Genomic DNA, 10,648 nt, shown 5'->3' on the forward strand with positions numbered 1-10,648 from the left:
TAGAAAAAAACTGAACTCAAGAACAAAAGGACACAGTGAGAGATTAGTTGGGACAAACTTCCAGCAGATGTGACTGGTAAATCAACAAAAACAGAACATGCCTGGGAGTTGACACAGTCTCTGTATACTATAGACACTTGTAGTCGAGTGGATCTTTATGCGAATAATTTGGAATAGCCTTGACTTGAAGTAGTTATAGTGTTGGGAGTCTGCAGACTACAGACCGGAGACCTATACAGACATAAGGCACTCAGCTGGAGCTGTTAGAACCTGAGCTATCCTCTAGGCCCTTTCGTCAATGAGCTGGATGAGTTGCATAGGATCCTTTTTCTTGGATTAAATCATTTTCAATATACTCTACGCACAGTTGCATGAGAAAACCCCACATGGTTGGCAGTTTGGTAGTATTGGCCCTGTCTAGGCTACCACCAATGATTCACTGAACCAGAAGAACATTTGTGAGGTCAGACAGCGATAGTATACAAACGGTTTAACTCACAATCAGGCATCTGTCCCAAAGGTGTTTAATGGGGTGACGGGGTCATCTACACCAAACCCATCAATATCTTTACAACATCAATGTGTTCAGCGGGCACAATCTTTTAGCAATAGGAAGTGCCCCCCCCCCAAAGATTTTTCCAGAGTTTTGAAAACATAGTTTGCTGTAGCAATAAAATTAATGTAAATGGATGTAAGAGGCCTGGCCCAAACACTAAAATGATATAATAATTTTTAAATATCAGAATATGTAAAATATGTAAAATCCCCTGCTTAATAGAGTCCAGGAGCAAGCAAAAAATTTGCAGAAAAGTACATTTTAACAGTGTACCAAGCAGTGTGTATAGATATCTGCACGATAGTCGTTACAAATATCATGTGAATTGACTAGTGTTGCCATCTTGTGGTTAGTCATGGTATAGTCTTTTTTGTTCTTTAATTTACATCCTGCAACTATTCATTTTCCCTTACCCCTCTTAAATAGGTATTCTCATCTCTTCATTTACACCAAGCATTTTTCCTTTTCTTATCCTTGAATTCTGAGAACCACATTTCTGATTTTACATATAATGTATCAATGTACCTCTTGCTTATATGCAAAAATAAACAGCAAGGCCACAATATTTTGGTCTTTGTTTTTGCATTGTTAAAGGGGTTGGCCACTTTATAGTAAAATAGGTCAGTACAAAGTATTAGTAAGTGTACTCACTGTATATACTGACAGCAGCTCCCTGTGTACCTCATAGAGCTAAAATCAGACTCCCCTCCTCCAGGCTGGGCTGCCCTGCTCTGTTTTGTTTCAGTCCACAAAATGGCCGACATGGAGGAGCATGTGACCAGGCCCTCTCCACTGTGTTCTCCATAGACCTACACAGGCTGAGTGGTGGACACTGGGGGGCGGGGCCTGGTCACATGCTCCTCCATGGAAGCAATCTTATGGACCAAAACACCACAGAGCAGGGCAGCCCAGCCTGGAGGAGGAGAGTCTGATATTAGGTCTATGAGGTACACAGGGAGCTGCTGTCAGTATATACAGTGAGTACACTTACTAATACTGTACACTGAGCAATTTTACTATAAAGTGGCCAACCCCTTTAACTTTATTTTGAGAATCAGTACAAATATGGCAATACCAAGAAAGAAATAGTAGCCATGTCATGTCTAAACGTACTGGCATTTTTTTCTTGCTTTTTTTAAACAATTCTTTAATAGAAATCCTTCAATCACAAGATAAAAGAACAACATGACTTCTGGACAAAAAAAAATTTTGGAGATAAAAATTCTGGAAAATGCCTACACTGATTTATACTAAAATGAGAAAACACCAGAAAAACTGTGAGAAATCTAAAAAGTAGGAAAAACATGCTGGGATTTTTTGGGTGTTTTTTGTGGCTTTTTTTTTTCAGCCTAAAAAACACAGGGGAGATTTATCAAAGCGTGTAAAATACCCACTGGTGTAAACTGCCCGCAGCAACCAATCACAGCTCAGCTTTCAGCTCTGGTAAAATGAAAGCTGAGCTGTGATTGGCTGCTATGTGCAGTTTACACCAGTCCATATTGTACACCCTTTGATAAATCTCCCCGACAGTCTTCAAAATGTGGGAAGCCTAAAGAACATGTCTATTTAACATATAGACTGTGATTCCACTAGATAGAAATTTTTTACACCTGTCATTTCCTAGTAATTAACGGCCATTTTTATTAATTTTTAGTTATGTACATAAAAATGGCTATATTGTTATATCATTTTTACCTAATGTGAACATAACTAATCCAAAATGGAGACACAAAAATCAATGTAAATACTTAGAATCTAACACCTATCTTAGAATTAACCAACACAGTCTTGATCAATATACTATCCCATAAACCATCCAAGACTTTTAGTGTAATATATCAATAGAATGAAAATGAACTACCAAATATAATATAATCCATAACTTTATTGATTAAAAATGACAGGAAAAGAATGGCAGTAAGAACTCAGATATCCACACAAAGAAAACAGCACCCCAGGTAAGAGCAGTTCAGGATAACTTCATAATAAAGGCTGCAGCCATGCTGTTGGGTACTAGAACATAAGTCTAACAATACTCAGATGGCAAAAATAACAAGTTATACAGCTCAGTGCTGAAGTAGTAACCCCATCCGCCATTTATGGTAAAGTGACTTAGTGCAATGTGCAGAGCATACCCATACACAGTCCACTGCTAGCCCGAGATGCCGCCAAACCCCGACGTACATTTCGTCTCCTTCATACTCCTGATGAAGGAGACGATTTCTCTGTGTTCTCCCCAATTGCTTAAAACTTTTGCACAGTACTGTGCATGATAACATCATGTTGTCTGCAGCCACCACTAGAGGGAGCTGAGGAGCTGAGGAGCTCACTGCAGACTGTAATATCATTGAGTTCAGTGTATAAGCAGATGTTTTTTTTTTTTTTTTGCATAACTAGAAACTAGGGATGGTCCGAACCTGGTTCGGGTCGGGTTCATACGAACCCAAACCCTCGTAAATGTTTCCCGCTGTCTGCCCTCGCCGTGGAGAAGGTGGATACAGCGGGAGGACCGCCTGGAAAACTGGGATACAGCCATAGCCAAAGGCTGTATCCCAGTTTTCCAGGCGGTCCTCCGCTGTATCCACCCGCTGCACGGAGCGGCCAGACAGCGGGAATCTGATGCCAAGCGTTCGGGTTCATACGAACCCGAACCTCGGCAGATTCGGACCATCCCTACTAGAAACCATATTTGTTGTAATTTTGGTTGTTACTTTTCTGGATGCGCCACCAATCAGAATGTGCTTCTTCTGATGTCAACAGTCTCTGGGTAGATCTCCTCTATGATGCTGGCTCCTCTCACTGCTCCTACCTGATATCTTTATAGAACCTTCATAGATATATAATACAGGATAAAGGGGCTCAGTGAAGGTGGTCATGAAGGTGTGTAAGTGTCTAATGGGGTCACACAGCTCATAAAAGGACAGCTTCCCGGCCTCGTAATTCAGACATATCCTGAATCTACTACTGGAGACCTGGTAAGGTAACTGGATGTCTCTATTGTCATGTGTCACTAAGCAATTATTGTCAAAACACCCTCTACATAAACCCCAGGACTTGTCATTATGTCCAATGTCTGTCTTCCACCCGTTCCTGTCTATGCTAGGGTAACACATGCCCACCCCCCAAAACAATCCTGATCTCTTAATCTTCACATCCCAGTAATGTCGCCCTGAGGAGAATCCCCTGCTGCCCATCACTTGGGCACACATCTGGAATCTCTCTGCTGTTTCTGGACGATAATGTGCTATTTCTGTCCAGGTTGCCGTTTTCAGGTCATCTGATATAAGGATATCATTAGCGACTGTGTTTATATCCAGTAATATGTCTGCAGGACCCTGCCCATAAATTTCTTCCTTTCCTGCAACTGCCCCTCCCCCTCGACTATTGCATCAGCATCTCCATATTGTATACCTGTTACAGGTGAAGCTTTTGTGTGACTGGGCAGAGATCGGTCACTGGAGGGTTGCGTCCACACTTCTTTTTTTGGTTTTGGGGGAACAATAGTCTGTAGATATCTCATTATATTAGAGAAACCTGCATGCAACATCCCTGTAATGGCTTTCACATCTACATCATGTACTGTGTCATGTCTTCCTGTGTCCTCATCAGGGCCGGACTGGGACTTAAAATCAGCCCTGGCAATCAAACCCCAGCAGCCCACATACTATATCATGGTACAGTATATCAATTCTGCTTCATTTAGCCATGTCCCTACTACTCCCTTAAACATGTGAACCCCACCATCAGCGCCTAAAAATAATGCTATAACATGATCTGCTGTGGATTTGATGCGGCATATTTATGTGTTTATTTCAACTGATTAAATAAGAAGCATCAAATCTGCATTGGATTAGGTATGAACGTGCCCTTAAAGGGAACCTGTGGGGTCTATACAAGGTACACAGCTGTAGATCCCAGCATACAGGTCAGGGACTGGACCTTTAGTCCATTGTAAACCTCTATAATCATTCTTTTCATTACCAGCTGAAGTGTCACAGATGTGGAGCCACAGCAGCACCTTCTGCCCCCGTCCCTTCCTGCCCTGACTGATGGACGTATAGGGTGCTGCTGCTGCTGCGGCTGCTGTTGTGAAACTTTAGTTGGAAATGAAAAGGACAATTATAAAAGTTTACACTGGACTAAAGGTCCTGTCAGTGATATCTCCCTCACATCTGTCTGCTGGGATCTACAGCCCTAGACCTGGTATGGACCTCACAGATTCCCTTTATAGGAGAAAAACATGGCCCCCTTCTTCCAGAAACAGCGCCACACTCTTCTTCAGTTTGTGTGAGGTATTGCAGCTCAGTTCCATTGAAGTGAATGGAGCCAATTTGTAATACCACACACAGTCTGAGGACAGGGGTGGTGCTGTTTTTGGACAAAAGTTACTATATTATGTCTGCACTCCATATAATGGCGGTATAAGTAGTGAGGTTTTAATTATTAAAATGTGTCTGCTGGTTGTGAACTCATGTGTAATCAAAGCTACATAATAAGCTTCTAGATAGATATTTCCTACTGGCTATCTATCTCCTATCTATCTATCTATCTATCTATCTCCTATCTATCTATCTATCTATCTCCTATCTATCTATCTATCTATCTCCTATCTATCTATCTATCTATCTATCTCCTATCTATCTATCTATCTATCTATCTATCTATCTATCTATCTAATATCTATCTATCTATCTAATATCTATCTATCTATCTAATATCTATCTATCTATCTATCTCCTATCTATCTATCTACTTATCTATCTCCTATCTATCTATCTATCTATCTATCTATCTATCTATCTATCTATCTATCTATCTATCTCCTATCTATCTATCTATCTCCTATCTATTTATCTATCTATTTATCTATCTATCTATCTCCTATCTATCTATCTATCTATCTCCTATCTATCTATCTATCTATCTATCTATCTATCTATCTATCTATCTATCTCCTATCTATCTATCTATCTATCTACTTATCTATCTCCTATCTATCTAGCTATCTAGAACTTTCTGTACATGATTATACAGTCATAGTTAATAATACCTGTAAGCAAATATCACCACACTGTACACGTTACTGCCATACTGTTACTAAGCAAACCCACCAATATTGCCAATACTACCAGTATATAAGTAATAAATAATACCACCACACCATGAGCACGGCCATTATCACCACATAATGACTAATACCGCCACACTGTGACTGAATACAATCCACTATATAAACCACTAATATCACCAATAATACCAGAATACACAGGACGAGTAATACCATCACACCATGCCCACTACCCTCAGCATACGGTGACTGTATAATACAACTATACTGGCACCAAATAACAGCCACTATATAAAGACCAATATTCTCCCAAAGCAGTGACCAGAGAACACAGGGGGTCACACTCTGTCCCTCCAGCTGTTACATCACTACAAATCCCATCATGACTGGACAGCTTAAGCATGACGGGAATTGTAGTTTTGCAACATCTGGAGGGACGTAGTTTGACACCCTGATACTGAGGTAGATCCCAGCTGTATAAAGGTTCTGCAGACCTTATAAGTGATTATATTGCAGTTACATTCTGTCACTCACAGTAGGCGTCTTCTCTGCATGAAGAGACGTCCACTTTTCCTTTTCTTCTCCATCTGGCTCCGACCATCATGAAGGCTTCTCTGGCCATGACTCCTCTCCACGGGATCTGCCAGACAGACATATTAGGCTTCATGCTCCAGCAACATCTTCATCTATACATCCTCATCTATACATCCCTCCATATAGAATAGCCTCCCCTCCCCCACTGCACATCTCTCCATATAGAATAGCCCCCCGTGCATCCCCCAATATAGAATAGCCCCCCTGCTGTACATCCCCCCATATACAATAGCCCCCCGTGCATCCCCCAATATAGAATAGCCCCCCTGCTGTGCATCCCCCAATATAGAATAGCCCCCCTGCACCCCCCAATATAGAATAGCCCCCCTGCATCCCCCAATATAGAATAGCCCCCCCTGCATCCCCCCAATATAGAATAGCCCCCCTGCATCCCCCCAATATAGAATAGCCCCCCTGTGCATCCCCCAATATAGAATAGCCCCCCTGTGCATCCCCCAATATAGAATAGCCCCCCTGAATATCCCCCCATATAGAATAGCCCCCTGAACATCCCCTTATATAGAATAGCCCCCCATGAATCCCCCCATATAGAATAGCCCCCCCCCAGTGCATCCCCCATATAGAATAGCCCCCCCCCTGCATCCCCCCATAATGGAATAGCCCCCAGTGCATCCCCCCCATATAGAATAGCCCCCTGAACATTCCCTTATATAGAATAGAACCCCATGAATCCCCCCATATAGAATAGCCCCCCCCAGTGCATCCCCCATATAGAATAGCCCCCCCCCTGCATCCCCCCATAGTGGAATAGCCCCCAGTGCATCCCCCCAATATAGAATAGCCCCCCCCATGCATCCCCCAATATAGAATAGCCCCCCCGCATCCCCCCATATAGAATAGCCCCCCCTGTGCAATCCCCCCATATACAATAGCCCCCCGTGCATCCCCCATAATGGAATAGCCCCCAGTGCATCCCCCCAATATAGAATAGCCCCCCCTGCATCCCCCATAATGGAATAGCCCCCAGTGCATCCCCCCAATATAGAATAGCCCCCCCCCGCATCCCCCATAATGGAATAGCCCCCCTGCACCCCCCAATATAGAATAGCCCCCCTGCATCCCCCAATATAGAATAGCCCCCCCTGCATCCCCCAATATAGAATAGCCCCCCTGTGCATCCCCCAATATAGAATAGACCCCCTGTGCATCCCCCAATATAGAATAGACCCCCTGTGCATCCCCCAATATAGAATAGCCCCCCTGTGCATCCCCCAATATAGAATAGCCCCCCTGAATATCCCCCCATATAGAATAGCCCCCTGAATATCCCCCATATAGAATAGCCCCCTGAATATCCCCCCATATAGAATAGCCCCCTGAATATCCCCCATATAGAATAGCCCCCTGAATATCCCCCATATAGAATAGCCCCCCTGAATATCCCCCAATATAGAATAGCCCCCTGAACATCCCCTTATATAGAATAGCCCCCCATGAATCCCCCCATATAGAATAGCCCCCCCCCCAGTGCATCCCCCATATAGAATAGCCCCCCCCCTGCATCCCCCCACAATGGAATAGCCCCCAGTGCATCCCCCCATATAGAATAGCCCCCCCCTGCATCCCCCCATAGTGGAATAGCCCCCAGTGCATCCCCCCATATAGAATAGCCCCCCCTGCATCCCCCCATAGTGGAATAGCCCCCAGTGCATCCCCCCAATATAGAATAGCCCCCCCATGCATCCTCCAATATAGAATAGCCCCCCCGCATCCCCCCATATAGAATAGCCCCCCCTGTGCAATCCCCCCATATACAATAGCCCCCCGTGTGCAATCCCCCCAATATAGAATAGCCCCCCCTGCATCCCCCATAATGGAATAGCCCCCAGTGCATCCCCCCAATATAGAATAGCCCCCCCCCCTGCATCCCCCATAATGGAATAGCCCCCAGTGCATCCCCCCAATATAGAATAGCCCCCCCTGCATATAGAATAGCCCCCCTGCAAATAGAATAGCCTCCCCTGCAAATAGAATAGCCTCCCCTGCAAATAGAATAGCCTCCCCTGCATATAGAATAGCCCCCCTGCATATAGAATAGCCCCCCTGCATATAGAATAGCCCCCCCTGCATATAGAATAGCCCCCCCTGCATATAGAATAGCCCCCCATATAGAATAGCCCCCCTGCATATAGAATAGCCCCCCTGCATATAGAATATCCCCCTAAATAGAATAGCACCCCTGCATATAGAATAGCCCCCCTGCATATAGAATAGCCCCCCTGCATATAGAATAGCCCCCCTGCATATAGAATATCCCCCTAAATAGAATAGCCCCCCTGCATATAGAATAGCCCCCCTGCATATAGAATATCCCCCTAAATAGAATAGCCCCCCTGCATATAGAATAGCCCCCCTGCATATAGAATAGCCCCCCTGCATATAGAATATCCCCCTAAATAGAATAGCCCCCCTGCATATAGAATAGCCCCCCTGCATATAGAATAGCCCCCCTGCATATAGAATAGCCCCCTATATAGAATAGCCCCCCTGCATATAGATTAGCCCCCCTGCATATAGAATAGCCCCCCTGCATATAGAATAGCCCCCCTGCATATAGAATAGCCCCCTATATAGAATAGCCCCCCTGCATATAGAATAGCCCCCCTGCATATAGAATAGCCCCCCTGCATATAGAATAGCCCCCCCTGCATATAGAATAGCCCCCCCTGCATATAGAATAGCCCCCCTGCATATAGAATAGCCTCCCCACCACCATGGCCACATGTAAAGGGGTTAAAAAAAACAAAAACACATTCTCACCTGTCACCTCGCTCCCGGCAGCTTCTTCCTCCTAGTCCCGGATCTTTAGTCTGCAGCTCAAGGCGGCGTCGTCTCTCCTGACAGGTCCTCAGCGGCGCGCCAGGGAAGTGACGTCAGCCGCTGGGGTCCTGTCAGAGTTGCCTGCAGACGTGCCTGCACGCGGCACGTCTGCAGCCCCGGGCCGGCCCTGACATCCTCCAGCAAGGAAGACTGGCCGGCCACAGGAGTGACTGGCAGGGCCGGGGGCCAATGGCTCCCTGGCTCTGTCAGTCAGAGCGCGGCCGCTGCAAACTGTGAGCGTTCATCTTGAACGCTCACAGTTAAAGGGCCGGCGCGCCGGCCCTCTGCAGAAGCTGAATGAATAGCGCAGCGGCCGGCTGTGCTATTCTTGCAGCTACTGCTGAGGGCCGGCGCACATGGGGGCCAGGACCAGCGGCCCCCGGATTGGTAATACTGGCAGCCCAGCGGGCATTTGCCCGCTTTGCCAGATTACCAATCCGGGCCTGGTCCTCATCACCTCCATCATCATCAGGATCACTCAAATCCCTTGTGTCTGAATCCTGTAAGACAGTCAGTGGATCCATCATGTTAAACAGCTTCTCAAGGTTCCTCATCTTCCTGGACAGCTCATCCTTCTTTATTTCTAGCTGCTGGATCACATCAGACAGTGATAGTGACAGCTGTTCCTCCTGTGTGGAGACCTCACTCAGGACCTTCTTCTCCAGGTCATCCAGCCATCTCCTGATGTCTTTAAACAAAGTAGTGACTCTCTTGGTTGCTATCAATGCTTCTTCTTGAGCTTTTCTCCAGTGCTTTTCCAGATTTTGGACTTTCTCTTCAGTTTTCTCTCTCTTCATGATCAGTTTCTGCAGAACATTACTTAGTTTTCTCTTCTTCTTCTTCTTAGAGGCCTCATCTAGAGACTCTATGTGATGTCCCCGGTGTTCTCCAATCAGACTGCAGGATACACAGATGCAAGCATCATCCTCAGGGCAGTAATACTTCAGGAGTTCTTTATGGACAGAACATTTTCTGTTCTCCAGGGAAGTGCTGGGATCAGTCAGGATATGTTCTACTGCTTTACTGTGAGCTCTCAGATGACTATAACACAGAGAAGCCTCACAGTGCAGACAGGACTTTACAGCCGGTGCAGGAGAGTCCATGCAGTAGGTGCAGCAGATCCCGGTGACTTCCATCTGATGGGGCTAAGTGGAAATGAAACGTTCTGCTACATTATGTAGAGTTATGTTCTTTATCAGTGCAGGTCGCCCCCAAAACTATGTTCTACATTCGGGACAGAAATAAATTCCAGACCCATCTTGTGTATTGAAGACTTTATCAATACAGCTCCGGCAGAAGTTGTGTCCACATGTCAGGATTACAGGAGCTGTAAAAGTGTTCAGACAGATGGAGCAGAGCAGCTCGTCCCTCAGATCAGCAGACGCCATGGCTGACTACTTAGTGGCAGAGACGCAGAATGTGACTTATGTTACTGGCAGCAGGGTGTGTTCCAACATTCTTCTTTATCATAAACTGTATGACCTTTGGTTCTCAACCAAGGTAAATGTTTCCTGATGTACTCTGCTATATACAGTACAGTATCTGTGTTTTATCAGAGAACATATTAGTAATAATCTTGACTTTATTAC

The 10,648-nt window shown here is 45.2% G+C and overlaps 1 pseudogene; it reads right to left on the reverse strand.

Annotated features, from left to right (window-relative positions):
* Positions 1–3,232: 3,232 nt before the first annotated feature.
* LOC138796552 (E3 ubiquitin/ISG15 ligase TRIM25-like) lies at positions 3,233–10,447 on the reverse strand (annotated as a pseudogene).
* Positions 10,448–10,648: the final 201 nt, after the last annotated feature.

This window comes from Dendropsophus ebraccatus, chromosome 7 (assembly GCF_027789765.1).
Source record: "Dendropsophus ebraccatus isolate aDenEbr1 chromosome 7, aDenEbr1.pat, whole genome shotgun sequence".
Lineage (NCBI taxonomy): Eukaryota > Metazoa > Chordata > Amphibia > Anura > Hylidae > Dendropsophus > Dendropsophus ebraccatus.